This window comes from Melopsittacus undulatus, chromosome 13 (assembly GCF_012275295.1).
Source record: "Melopsittacus undulatus isolate bMelUnd1 chromosome 13, bMelUnd1.mat.Z, whole genome shotgun sequence".
Classification (NCBI taxonomy): Eukaryota; Metazoa; Chordata; class Aves; order Psittaciformes; family Psittaculidae; genus Melopsittacus; species Melopsittacus undulatus.
This window is the reverse complement of record NC_047539.1, coordinates 6,452,993-6,468,078: the sequence shown is the minus strand read 5'-3', so window position 1 is coordinate 6,468,078 and position 15,086 is coordinate 6,452,993.

Here is a 15,086-nt window from a genome sequence, read left to right as displayed (position 1 = left end):
CATTTTCATTCTTTTTCTCCCTTTTCTCTTTTCCTCCAGGAGCCTTTTTTTGAACCCAAAGGGCATAAATTTCCCAGCGAGGAAGAAGAGGGGATGAAGTTTGCAGAGAGGGGAGGCAGCAGAGCCCCACACTGCTCCAGCAGCCCTGTCCTTATCCTGCCCCACAGGGTAACCACAGCTTCCCTCTGCACAACATTCAAACTGGGCACTTCCCACTTGGAGCGCTGATGGGATGCTATGAAATAAGCCCATTCCTCTGCTGGGATCATTGCTTCTGAGCGCAGTAAAACCTGCAAACACCACCAGCAGCATCTGACACCACCACCAAGCCTGTTTGTGCAGTGGAGAGCAGGAAACACCACAACAACCTGTTTACCACACTGGACATTAGCAGTGCATCACTGAGAGCATCTTCCTCCTCCCATACTCATCCCAGAGACATCACAGTACCCCAAGGCCTGCGGCAAGGGGGGGACAGGCTGCAAGCGCAAGGCAGATGGAAAGGGGATGTCATGGTGCCACCCCAGCCCACCCTACACACACCAAGATATCCCCAGAGCACCAATGGATGGAGCAAAGCTCTCCCAAAAGGCAGTAGAGCAATCCAATGAGCTCCCTAAAGCAAAGGTGTGAGCACCTTTGGGGTTCACAGCAGCTTTGGGAAGAGAATGGTGTTTTTTACTCATGGCTGCCGAATGAGGATCTCTTCCCTGGAGCCTTTGCCACCTGCTGCCATCTTTAATACACAGCATTAGGCATTTTGGGCAAATTACCCCATCAAAAGGCTTCCTGCCTTGTCTGTCATCCTGGACAGGCCTGGTGACACCTCTGACAGGTGACTGACAAAGACAGCTGTCGTGGATGAAAACAAGGGGTAAAGGAAAAAAGGAAAGGAGGAAAAAAAGAGGCAGAGAGAGAGGAAAAGCGAGCCCAGAGAAGGTTTTACCCAGGATTCCCTGGCTGAGCTATATCAGTCAATCTCCGGGCTAATTCGTGTCAGTACTTGTTTCCTATCTCCTTGAGTCTCCAGCGGAAGGTTGATAAAATTGAAGTGGAAATGAAGTTGGATGCACAGGAGGATACATACAACAATAGCCTGGTGAAATGGGTTTGTATCCCTGATACACTCTTTGGAGCATCAGGATTCGTGGTGACCTTGACAGTGTCCTTGGGAGAATAAAATAAAATAAAAGGGAGAATTTCGATCTCTGAGAAGAAATTTAAGCAAAAAAAGCTGCATTTACCACATCAACTTTGCAGTGCGAAGGAGTGATGCTGGCTCCCAGCATCATGTACCCAGCTGATTTATCCAGTGGGAATTCACGTTTGCACAAGTACTTCCCCAGCTATCTATCTAACATGCAAAGAGAGTGCCTTGTACAGCACTATAAGATGCCTGCTTCTTGTAAGGAAGTAAGTCTCTGTGGCCTCAACTGGTTGTTGATGAATGGAAGGGAAGTTGTCACAGTTTAAATAAAAGGTACCTCCAAGTGTGTGTAGAGCGTGTTTCTCCCCAGGCTGCCTGGACCGCTTGTCAATGCTGTCTGAGCATCATCTCCGAGTGAAACCCCACTGAGGCACTCTCGGTTAAATACAAGCTGAATCTCTGTTTGCCAGCCCCCTAAAATAAAAGCTTGGAGAATGACTGTGGTGAGATGCAGTGGGAAAGGGGTAGAGAGCCCATGGAAGCGTTCAGAACATGGTAAAACAGAAGCAGCTATTGTAGAGTAAATGTAGTCGAAATACTGATGCAATCCTTTGCTACATCAGGGTTTTAAGCTGGGTGTACAGACACGTGTAAAACCCTTTGCAGCCCCTTTCCCGACACCAGCACATTCCAAATGGAGAGCTGTGATGCTCAGGGCTGCATGTTGGAGCTGCATCACTGGTGTTCAGCCTCATCATGCCTCAGCAGCACAGGGAAATGGTGATCTACCTTTATTTACTACCTACAGCCACTTTCCTTGCTCCAGTCATTTGGCTGAAGTGCCTGCTAACTGATGGAAAACCCAAGTGCCCAAGTTTATGGAAAGCCAGTGGGGGGATCTGTGAGCTCTGGTTGAAGCCTTCCCTTTTGGCTTCCTGAAGTATTTCTTTAACTATCCTGCCTGAATGATGGACCAAGGGCTTCCCATAAAACAGAGCAGTGCCTGTTCTTTATAGGGTTGGAGAAAGGAAGACCATATAGGTGTCTTATTTTAACTGTGGGTAAGTATGAAGAGGCAGACAAGAAGAGGCTGCTCCCAAAACAAGTGCAGAAGATTGTACAAAATCATTTAATGACATCAAACCAAAGGGATCCTGGAATTGCCCGCAGCAATGCCAGCTTTGACAAGATCATGGCTCTTAGCCCCAGCAGTTCCTGCAGTGAAGGTGGAGTTAAGACCCTGTATTTACAATGAATAAACCCAAACCTCCACCACATCCTGCACCAGGAAGCGAATAACAGCACCCAGGGCAGGCGCATCCCCAGCCATGGAGCACCCACCGCCTCCAGCCTCCCTGGATTTGGCTAATAAACCCAGCTGGGTTTTTCCACTCTGATAGCTGTGAGAAACTGATGACAACCTGTTTGACCACTGACCTCTGAACTTGACCCCCTGCTAATACCTTCAGCTGCTGATTGTCATGGGTGGCTGGCAGAGCCCTTTGTCTTTTGCTGTTTTGGAGTCCAGACAGATAAATGATTTCTATTTGTCCTTTGGCGCAACGGAAGAGCTGATCGATATTATCCACGAATGATGTCAAGGATTTGTCGCCACAGCTTATGAATGACAAAACACTACCCAAAAAAACACCTTTTGGGGCAAAAGATTGAAAGCTGGAAAGGTTTATTGATTTTTGCTTTCTTAAATAGCAGCTCAAGCCACAAAAGAGAAAACGAAAAGCTTTGTGTGCTAAAATGCAGCAAAAAGCTTCCTTGCGAACAACGATTAGATCAGCTCTTGCATTTAAGTACTGTATGCTTTGCCACAGTCAACTGCTCAATTTTGTCTGCTAAGCCCACTGCAATTTCCACCCATTTTTCCTGATTTCAAAAGCACTTGTATAGTGAAATACCGGCCTCAGGAATAAAATGCTGCTGTGCATTGCCCACTGGTCAGTGATGCATCTCCCCGGCAGGCAGCAGCGAGTGCAGCAGAGCAGGGGAAAAGCTTTTAGGTGCAAGCACTGGAAAGGTGTGCACAGAGCCCCCCAACCTGCCCCAGGCACCCCCAGCACATCACTCTGGTCCCTTTGCACCTTGGCCAATGCAACCCATGGCCTTGCTTTTGTTCCTTCTCTGGAGAAAGAGACATTTAGTGACTCCTGGAGCAAGCTGCTCTAGTGGAAGGTGTCCCTGCCCATGGCAGAGGGTTGGAACTGGAGGAGCTTTATGGAGAAACTGACTTCTGAAGCTCTAAACTTCAGTATTTTTAAAGGTAATTTCTTCTTTGTGTTGTATTTCTAAAAATATTTCCTCTCCAGCTTGCAAGTGAGATTTTATGAGTAGCAGAGAAACAAGGAGGAGGATTTCCAACACAGATGGTGTCAGCACAGTACATGGACATGTATGCACACCCCCCTCATATCCACATCCCACCCCAAAATGGGTCCCTGCATTAAAATGATGATACTAAAGTTTGTCTCCAGGGGGAAAGCTGACCTATTCCCAAGCAAGCAAGATTCCCACAGAAAACAGGCTTGGTGAAGAGCAGGTAGCAATCGTGTCCCATGCTTGGAGCACCACTTGCAATTCATCCACACAACTGGAGTTTAAAGGGAATTTAAAGGGAAGGAAAAAACCCAGAGTAGCCCTAAAACCCAAATGCCAGTGGAGATAAGGATCATTACACTGGTTTTAACTATGAGGAAACAGAAAAACAGAGATGAGAAGGACTCCATCCATCTCCCTGCAGGCAAATAGAGTTTGGGCAGCCTGGCTGCGAGCGCAGCAGGGTGCTGAGCCAAGCACAGCACCAGCACAGGGCAGCCTTTCCCACCCGACCTTTCCCTTTCCAGGCTTCACACTGCTTGGCTCTGTGGCCAAAACCAGCTTCAAAAGTCAGTGCCAACCGCAGATGAAACCAGAGCTTCCCCCAGCTCCCACCCGGCCCCAGCCCTGCTTGAAGTTCAGTGAACCTTGCCCAGCCCTCAGGTATGATAAATGCCTGCTCAGGGTCAGAGGGGTTTGGTTTCAGCAGCACAAGGCCTGGCTCCAGGGAGGGGATTACCTTGGTTTAAAAGGCTGCAGCTCACTGGGGTGAGAGAGGCTTCTCCTCCCAGCACGCCTGACCTGCACCACTAACACCACTCAGCACATAGCTTTGCTTGGGAACTTTGACTACTGAAATGAGACAGTGTTGGGAAGCACTCAGTGAGGACATGGAGAATATATAGGAATGCAGGGACTAAACATTGACCTCACCTGCTCTGTTTGCTGAGCCTGTTTTGGGGGAACACAGTGCAACATGACGGATGGTCCTCCAAAAAGCCCACGATCCTCCTGAGGTCCAGGAGCATCCAGCTCCCAAGCCCACCACAGCATTCCAAATGATCTAAACCACTGAACGCTCCCTGGCCACGTCATTCCTCTTCTCCCCTTTGAGCTTCTATTTTGATCTGTGAAGTGTGTCCCACTGCCGGTGCCAAAGGAAGTTCCCGAGACAATGTGCAGTGTTGTGCTCATGGCACTCACCTCCTCATTTGTACTCCTTGGGTAGCTTGACAGCTCGTTTCCCTAAATTTACAGAGCTCACATTTCATGTATGTATTATTCATCATGAAAGAATCTAAATTCCTACACAATATCCTGAATCAGAGCATAAACTGATTTAAGCACCTTGCCTAACAAGCTGGGTGGCTCCAGCTTTGGGCTCTTAATCAGATGCTCGTTAAAAGGCTCAGCCTGGCTTCTACTTTTGGAACTGAGACTTAATAAAAACATTGGACCCAGCCCCCAAAGAAAGGAACTGAGGATTTCTGCTCATCCCTGGAAAACTCGGCTTTCCCGCAAGTCACATCCCACACCCTGCTTGTGGCGGCAAAGACGCTACTGAGAAAGTGTTTTCTGAGTAATAAAACATCTCCAAGTGTGGGGATTAGACATAATCCAATTCCTTTATCAAATAAAGATGCCATCATGGCCTTTGAAATACAAAGGAAGAAGTTCCCTCACTGTTTCCCATCTCACAATTATATCACATAACACACTCGCCGGCGGCTCGGCCGGCGCCGCAGACATCGACATAATGAGAAATGGAAAGGGCTCGGCCTCCCCTGCCACCTGCTCCCGCTTCTGCATAATCTGGAGAGAGAGGGATTAATCCCTACATTTTGCTTTTCCATCTGCATTGCATCAAAGGTAACCCCTGTCAATCCTGAGCCATAACCCGTGTGTAAGCGCAGGAAATACCCTGCTCCAGCGCCGAGGCCGCTGTGACAAATGGAAATGCTTTCTTTAGGGCTCTGTTTGTTTAATTCAATTTTACGCACGGATAAAATGTGTTGTGAAATTTCCACTGTGGGGTGTTGTAATTAAAAACTGGTTGACTCGATGCAGACAGGCAACTATTGTGAAGCTGTCTTTGTCTGCCATTTGAATACCGGCAGCGACGTTTAGCTCTGCGGTCGGGGTTTGCTTTTGGATGCCAAGTGCTTTCCAAAGGAGGTGCAACGCAGGGTGATGCTCATCAGTGAAGTGCATCTGGTTAAACGAGGAGGACATACCTCCTCCCCAAAGCAAGGAAAGAGAAAAGGAAAAGGAAAGGCAAACCAAAGCAAAAAGTAACTCCATCCAGAACTCTGTGAAATCCCCAACTTTTCCTTGATGCTCAGGAACTGTCGTGTTCCTCAAACGGATCTGATTTCCCCTTAGCTCCAAGGATTCTGCATGTTGCAGTGAGAAGGGTCCTGGCTGCTACTGCTGCTCAAGGAGTGACTCAAAGGGCATTTCAGTGGGGTAGATAACTAAAGTGCTTTGTTAGCCCGACCTGAATATGAGGAGGAAAATCACAGGAATAGGTGGAAATTGTGATTGATCAGAGTAGATGTTGCCTCAATTTCCTTAAAAATGAGATTTCTTGTGGAATAAACGCCCTGCACTGCAGCTGTGGGTTTAGATGGATGTTTCCCTACAGACCTGGCTATTTCCCCATGTAGAAGAGTAAGGAAATATCCTGGGGACCAGTGATTTTGGAAGCTCAACCTCACCAGCAGCAAGAAGCAGTGGGATGGTGGTCTGGGTATGAAGCAATTCCCACATTGCAGCGAGAGGAGCTGGCAAAAAGAGGGCTCACATCTGAACCTCCCACACAAACTCACTGCAAGTCCATGCTTCCATAACAGATTGACTCCAAGTGTAGCTCCACAGCCAGGAAATCTTAGGTCTTAATTTTATCATATCAGCCTCCATTCTATCTGACATTGTGTTTTCCTCTCAGTCTCAGTGCAAACCCATGAATGTGCCCGTGCATGAGAAGAGAAATAAAGAGAAATAAAACTGTTGAAAATATTCTTAGGATTCTGTTTTTCTGGAGCTGGCAGCAAAACCTCAGCAAGTCACTGCAAACCAACAGTGGGAATGCATTCCCTTGAATTTTGCTCCACCCTTTGGTGGTACAGATTATGCAGAGAAAGCCTGGAAGGGACTTGTATTACAGAGGAGGGTTGGTGAGAATCGAGGTGCAGTGGTGAGTGCAAAGCTTTTCCTTTCCCCACACTGACCTATTTCTATGTCATTTTATCTGCACGAGGCTCGGGACAAGAGCCTGATGTGAATTAGTGGAAGGGCCATTCACCACCTGTTGGAGCTGTCAAGTTATGTGGGAAAGCATATCAATTCACAGCCGAGATTGCCTCATCAGCCTTCCCATCTGACAAAACAGTCACCCCCTTTCCAGCTTAATCCCCCTGGAAAGCCCTGGTGCAGGGCAGTAACGGGTGGTGATGCCCATGCTCCAGGCTCCGCACTTCACTGTGTGCAGCCAAGTAGTTTCACCCTGCGGACAGCAGGTATTTAGGTTAAATTCCCAGGAGCCTCCTATGTTCCCTTATAGCTTAAAAAGCTGGGACACCGGCCAGGAAAAGGGACCTTCCGTGACCTGCTCTTAACCCCCGAGGAAAGTTACACAAACTCTTTCACGCTTCGCTGGGATCGCTGTGTAGGAGTTGGCCAAAACAATACTTTCCCTTGTGTTTGCCTACCTTATTAAATATCAATTAATATTTATGGCAGTTTATAAACAGTGCAGCTTTGGTTTCAAGGGTGCTTAGAAATCTGATCTCCATCTCCTCTCCTTCCCCCCCCCAGCAGCATTTCTCCTGCTCACTGCTGCATGGTGAGAGCTCTGCTCCTCCGCAGCGGGACGGGGCTGGGGGCTCCCAGGATGTGCCCCTTGCTCCACACCTCATCCCTCACTGAGGGCACCCCCAGACCCCAGCACCCTGCTCGGCCCTATGCAAACAGCGGCACAGATGGGTGTTAGACCAGGATCAGGCCTGATGGATTTAGACCAAGTAATCTGTATTTATCAAAAGTCCATTCTCCCCCCCCCCCCACACCCTACTTTGGTTTAAATTATATTTAATTTAAAGGATTTTTTCTGTACCCTTATTTCCTAGGAAGAGGCTTTCTAAAAGGCTCCTGCTGATTAATTGTCGCTGGGCTCCTGCCAAGTGTTGGAAGTTTTACATGTAAAGAGAAAATACATCTCCCTCTCTCCACTTGCCCAAGCCTTTTCTATCTGGTACTTCAGCCTATTTTACAAACATATGGCCTGTCATTCAAGCCAGAGAGCACCATCCTGCTGTCAATATTTCCCTCCCCATCACGAAGATTAACATCAGAGGCTCGAGGCTGGGGTTTCTCTCCTCTCACCCCACGCTGCTCTTTGCCATGCAGCAAACACGCTCCCTGCAACAGCCAAGCACCACTGAGGAATGACTCCTGCTCCTGCTTTCACTCTTCTGCTTGTTTGTACCAAATAAATCTACAGAGCACAGATGTTCATTGCCCTATTTTTCACGGTCCCTTTTAAATCTACTCCTTATTATTTGTAGCAACTTGGAAAATTTGAAGTTTAATAATATTAAAAAAACAAGTTTTTTTTTCTGCCTGCCCTTGGTTTACCCTTCACATGAAGCCAAGTGCTGTGGTATCCTGCAGAAGGGTTTGACACCCTGTGGGCAGCAGCTATGAAACACTATAGAGTATGGGTTCCTTTTATACTCTTAACATAGACCTCAGCCAACATTGCAATCACTTTGTACTTACTTCTTTAGCACAAGTTTACCTGCTGGGTGCCACAGGGGACAGGGAGGCCACAGGGATGGGAAGGAGCTGCTGCCACAGTCATAGAATCACAGACTAGTTTGGGTTGAAGGGACCTTAAAGCTCATCCAGCTCCAACCCCTGCCATGGGTAGGGACCCCTTCCACTGGAGCAGCTGCTCCAAGCCCCTGTGTCCAACCTGGCCTTGAGCACTGCCAGGGATGGGGCAGCCACAGCTTCTCTGGGCACCCTGTGCCAGCGCCTCAGCACCCTCACAAGAAAGAGCTAAGAGCTGCCTAAGAGCTCAGCTCAGTCTCCCCTCGGGCAGGTTCAAGCCCTTGTCCCTACAGGCCCTTGTAAACATCCTCACAGGACCTCATGCAAAATACCTGTCACTGTGCCCGAGCTTCCTTGCAGAGGTGAGCCAATAAAGCAACACTTACCACATCTCAGGTAAGATACAGCAAAAAGCATCATCCCTAATGCCATCTCCTCCCCAGTCATCCCCCTGCACAGAACAGGCACCTCTCTGGGTGAGCTGTCAAGGCTGGTGGTATCTCATCCCACTTGTGGTGTGTAGGTGGCTGTTCCTTTGGCCATGGGCTATCCATGCCAAGGCCCAGGGGCTGGAACAAAAGCAGCTCCAGCCCTGGCCGGCTTATCTTCAAGGGCTATCACAGGGACCATCTGAAGGCGATGAGATAAGAGGTGTCAGGTTTAATGCATCAGGCAAACCTGTGCGCTTGGCTAGCCAGACCTTGCAACCTGAGAGTTTAAGAGGAGAGGGATTTAGGGCTGGATTCCTTCCTGGCCTTCCAAAAATAAACTTCTGCAAGGCCTGCTTAAAAGCAACCCTCATTAGAGGGAATACCCTTTGGAAAAATCTGCCACATTTCTGCAAGCACATGGGCTGTGGATGATAGTAAGGAATAGCCAAGGAAAAACAAAACAATCCCCTCTAGCAAGTAAAGCCCTTAATCTCATGCACAGTTGTTATTTTTCACTCCTTTTCTCCATATTCACCTCCCAAACCTATGGCTATTTAAAGCAGAAAAGTCGCTGTGATGTTTTAATAGCTCAGATCAATAGCAGCCCCCTCCATCTTTCTCTTCTTTTAACCTCCAAAATTATTTTAGGCTGGGTTCATTTTATCCTTATTTATTTATTACTTCATCGGTGGAGAACCCTTGAGGCAAAATAGCCTCATTTGCAAGAAAGATCAGGTGCCAGAAGCAGCAAAGGCAGAGCTACAAATCAGTATGCAAACCAGCCTCAGCCACCAGCGCAGGGATCTCCAATGCAGCCCATGTGTTATTTGCTTACATTACTTCACACAGTTTAACACGTATTTTTAAACACAACACTTGTTTCCAAGCTCCACAATATGGAAGGGTGAGAAGCTGGCTCCAAACCATGGTACAAATTGGAAAAGGCATTTCCATGAGGAACTCTCCCAAGCAATGCTCTGCAGCTGGTTTTTGCCTCGTTCCATGGAAGATGCCCTGCCTGTCCATGAAGTGTTGTTCCTGCATGTTTCCCCTAATTCTTTAACTTTGATATTGTTGATTATTATTGATACGCTTCCATGCACTCCAGAACTGGCAAAAGGTGCTGAATTAGCTTCTGCATGGGAAGAGTTTCTGTTTCTGCAGCACATTAAAAAGACTCCCAATTCTTCTGCCCCATTTTAAGCCTGACGACACAAATGGGCCAATTCTATTAAGATGCTCACTCAAAAGAGGGGTGGTTTCAGTTCTTGCTTGCACCCATAGAACATGATTCAATGCCATTAATCCTCCATGGGTCTAGGGACATCACGACTCATTTGAAATAAACTCATCTATTAAAGAGAAACACGTGAAACTTGCTAACTTTGAAAATAAGCTGTTCATTGTTAGAGGTTTTCTTAAGCTGTATTTCTCCAATTCCAATGATTAAAGGATTCTCTCATTTCTTTTCCTCGTGCCTACGTGGGGAGACAGGTAATAGATCAATCAGATAACTGGCATTAAGATGTCACTTTAACAATAGCTTCTTCTGAATGGGGAAAACAGTGAGGACTTGGATGAAAGATCTGGGCTGAGAAATGAGTCCCCATGTCAGGGGCAGGAAGATGGCAGGAGGATGATACTGTCATGCTAAGGATATCTAAAAGAGGGAAGGGAGGAATCAGCTGCCAGAGTGGGAACAGGAGAGATAACCCACCTCCTACTCTAGATACAGCCAGAGTGGGTATGGCTCCACCCGAACACTGTAACAAGCAGCTTTATAGAGGGGTATTGAAGTGTCAGCAAACTTCAGGCTATACATCCAAACTGTTCTTTAATGAACAGTTTGTTGTCCAGAGACATTTACAGCCCCTGCTGGCAGCACTGCAATAACCCCATGGTACAGGGCTGCTTACAGAATAAAATCACTTGTCTTAACCAAGCATCCTGTAAATTATCCATCCAGAGCTGGTGTCCTGTTGAAAACAGGGCCTTGCTGTGAGCTAGCATCTGACTTCGAGTAACGTGTGCCTTGCTGCTTTCTTTTGCTGTCTTTAAAACTTTGACATCTGTGTTGTTTCATGTGAATACACACATATGTGGGAAAGGTGAAATTCTCAGTAGGGAACCTGAGGCACGATGACCAAACATTATCAGAAACTACAGAAAAGCTCTAAGGTTTGTGAATGGCAGAGAATGAATGAACAGCAGCCAAGAGCTGGCTGTTTGAAACAGGGCTTTCCATGGCCTTAGCTCCCTGCTCATTGTGTCCTCAGGGAGGAGGGAAAGGAACAAAACATAGCTAACAACTGCACACCAAAGCTCTCCCACAAAACCCCTTTCAACCACTAAAGATATTATTCTCCCACTTCAAAGCTTACCCCAAAGTCCCACAATTGATAGCATCAACCATCAGGCTGCGATGGAGCGACCTGAAGCCCCTGGGTCTGTGGGCCAGCTCTTAACCCTGGTGTATGACAACCATCGGTGTGTGACCTCCAGACTGATTCACAGCACAGTGAGGGGACACGCAGTGAGTGCATTAACAGTGTGCAGAGCTGGAGAAAACACCTCAGCCTGGTTCAGATCCGGGTGTGGGAAAACTCAGCATCAGCTCTATTCCAAAGCTCATTTGCAATTGGAGCTCCTGGAGCTGGTTTTCCAGCAGCAGCAATCCATCAAGTCTCCAATAAGAGACATCCCAAACTTCCACAGAGCAGCACTGCTTCTCCTCCCACTCATCCCTCTTGTTTGTGTTACTTCCAAGAGGAGATATTTGTCTGAGAGGCCAAAGAAAGAAGGGAGAGGGCAGTGAACTTGAGTGTGCAACCTGTCCTTGCCTGGAGGGGATGGGAAGGAGGAAGAGTGTGAGATGCAGCTCTCCTTAGGGCAAAACCACAGCAGAAAGGAAAAATTACTACACAAAACCAACAGCGACCCAGGTACTGCAGGATATGGGCACAATCCCATGGGAAATCAAGGCACCAAACTGGAAAAGTGCTGGGATGAAGTCTGCCAGCAGCTCTCCCAAACACCTCTCACCTTTTGGTGATGGGGAACACGACTGTCAATCTCCAGCAAAGATTACATTTACCCTTGGGGGTCTCTAAAGAGACTTTTGGAACACACTTCATTCTGGGGGCTTTGGGAATGGATCAGATTTCCCCAATCACCCAGTCCTGCAGTCCCTGGTTCCTTAATCCCTTCGAATGCCCTTCTGCCCAACACATAAGTCTCGCTGCACAAATTGGATGCTTTGCTATTATTATCCCCAGTATCCTGTCCAGGGGCTATGTACAGCGCACGCAGGCTCAGCGTGTTTAAAGTTTGCCTTTCAAGTGGCATTGCCTTCCCTCTGTTTCCCTTTCCTTCCATTGAAGTAAGAGAACACAAACAAACCCACTCCCTCAGAGCTGTCTCGAGCTGCGTGTTCTCTGCTGGGAACAAGGATGCACAAATTAATAAGGATTAGGAAAAAGCGGATGATGGACACGATACTGAGAACTTCCACTCACTGTAGTTCATTGCTACGTAAGAGTTTGAAACAGAGATTGAGCCTGCTCTTGCTTAAGTTAATTCCTCTCTGAGATCAGCTGTGAAGTACATAAAGTTCCCATCCCACCAGAGGCATCGGTACCGTCACAACAGGCATCCTGGTGAACACCAGACCTGAAGCAGCCCATCTGCACTGGTGGGGTTTGTGCAAAGCCTTTCTTAGAAGGGTGCCTCACCCACAGCCACCCCATCACACTGCAGGTCCCAGCTCCTCATCTGCCTCAGCCAATCCACTCCTGTCACGCCTCATTCGTTTATACTGGTAAGTGTTAATGCTGCTAATAAAAGACTGGCAGAGTGCTCTGCTTCCCTCCTCCCCTGGTGCTCTCTGCTGTTTGCCTTTTGCTGTTTACCAAGTTGCTACCTCCCCCCTAAAAGCTGAACCCTGTTTGCAGACCTCATGGGGGTCTGTGGTCCCCTCTCCTGCTCTGAGGTGGCCGAGCTGGGGACATCATACCTCCTGGACAGACCAGCACGGTGCCATTCTCCATGCTCAGGTTATTTAAACACTAAACCAAAGATGCTGGTACAGAGTTCTGCTGCTCCTCATGGAGTCTAAGGATGTGACATCAAGTTTAGGGGGTCCAGACCACATCAGTTCATGAACCAGGGGGCTGATGGCACAGAGGACCAGAGGCTCCTCTTCCCCAGGGCACATGGGGAGCCATGGCATCACCCTCCCTGCTTGCAGAGCCTTTCCAAGGGACTGCAACCATCCTTTGGAGGAGGACAAGCCCATCTGCAGCTCATCCTAGGGAACTTGGTGGGGCTTTTCTGCTAAACTGCATTGATAAGGGCAAACTGACCCCATCTCCTGGAAAACCCCATCGGCAGCACTGATTTCAGGTTGTTACTAAACAGGACCAGAGTATAGCTATGTGAAGGGCTCCAAATACACTAAACTTGCTCCCTTGCTCCTCCCTCCCTGGCATCATACAGCCTGTGTTTTGCATGGACAATCCCTTCTCAGTCTCTCAGGGACTGGTTAAACACCAGAGATGGTAAAATCTGGCAGAGCCAAGAGCATTCCCCTACACCCACGGTGCATATGTGCGTACACACACAGCCCCACCACCTCCCCAAAGCTGCTACGTCTCTATCTGAAGTGACAGAGGCAACAAAAGGGATGTGTCCCCCCACCCACCCATCCCCATCTATTGAGTGATACAGATGGGCAGTTCGGGAGGACTGTGTGCACATATGCAGAGATGCTCTCGTGTCCTTTGACCCCTCATCCCTCCATCATGGGAGATCTATAACATTTACAATCCAAAAAACAAAAGAGAAGGGAGAGTAGGGCCAGAATTCATCTTCCAGGCTGACACCCAGCGTTAATTAACGACTTAAAAATCAATGACATAAGGGACAGGCAGCAAATGACACCTCCACACAGAGCCTGTCTGCTTCAGGAGCAAGAAATAATATCTCTGTGGACAGCTCTGACACACACTGTACAGGGGGGACCAGGAGGAGCAGCCAGGCAGCACCCCAGCCCACCGAGCTCTGCTACTTCAAGCACCCTAAATTCCCCTACTAGTTCTTTTCCAGACACAACAGTGCCATGGGTTTCCCCAGGGATGTTGGTCAGCAAGGTATGGGAAGTGTTTTAAAGCTGAGCATACAGAAGGTGTAAATAGGAGACGTGTGTTTAAAAGACGTCAGAGATGTTTTCTACTGTGCATTTTGGGGGTTGAAAGGCCAGTGCTCTGCATTCACATGGATCCAGCCAGTCCTGGCCCACAGCTCTGGGTTTATTCCAGTACCTCAGGTCAAAGTAAGGCAGCTCCATCTATTGCTGATTTAAACGGCAGAGGCATCCTAGGGGTCCCAGGGCTTTTTTCTCTTAGGCTGATTTTACACCCCTGCACCTCCACTCCTCAGTACAATTGCTTGTGCTATGCACATCACTGTGGGATAACCCAGGGCCAGAGGTTTCTCTTTAGATCTACAAGAAAACTGTGTGAGTGGCCAAAGCTTTGCAGGGAAAACACAGCTGAGGTGCCTCCAGTGCTACCGGGTGCTGTGTCCCCAGCTAGACTGCAGCCAAGCAGCCTTGCAGGAGATGGCATGAGCTGGGGGCAGGATGCCAGCGGGTCCCTGCAGCAGCACTGCCCAGCATCTCCCATGCACACTTCAAACAGACAGCAGAAGGAATTACATCTTGACTTTGATTGGGGAAAATACAGACCTACTTACAGACAAGCCATCAGAAAGGCACGTTCGTTAGTTCTCTGTTAGCACAGGGGAGAAAAAGGAGACCAATCCTGCACCACTCTCCTTGTGGCTCTGTGCAGTGGAGCATCACTGTCTCACTGGCACCAAGCATCGGGCAAACTGAGACTGGGAGGGGACTGCTGCTTCTGCTGAGATGAAAGGCAGGTATTGGCAATGCTCGCAGCTCCTGCTGTCCATGCAACTTGAGCACATGCAGCAGAGATGATGCTGGGAGAAAGGAAGGTTGTGACTTTCCCTAAGTGCAGCACAAACAACCTTTACTGCAGTGAGAGCGTCCAACAGGCTCAACCTGCAGCTCTCCAGTAATCCCTAACAACGCACTGTCTCACCAACTAATCTAGTTAAAACCAACCACCCAGCCTGGGTGGGATGCTCAGAGGCAAAGGGTAGAGATGGGACTCCCAGATGCTGCCCATCCCCAGGCCTCAGCACTTCTCCTGCTGCCACACAACTTTTGTGCCGGCGCTGTGTGGAGGGCCGGTCCTGCAGAGCAGATGGTGTGCCTGCTTTTTTTCTCTCTCCCTTGAAGAGCAAACCTTTCTGGAATACTAAATCTT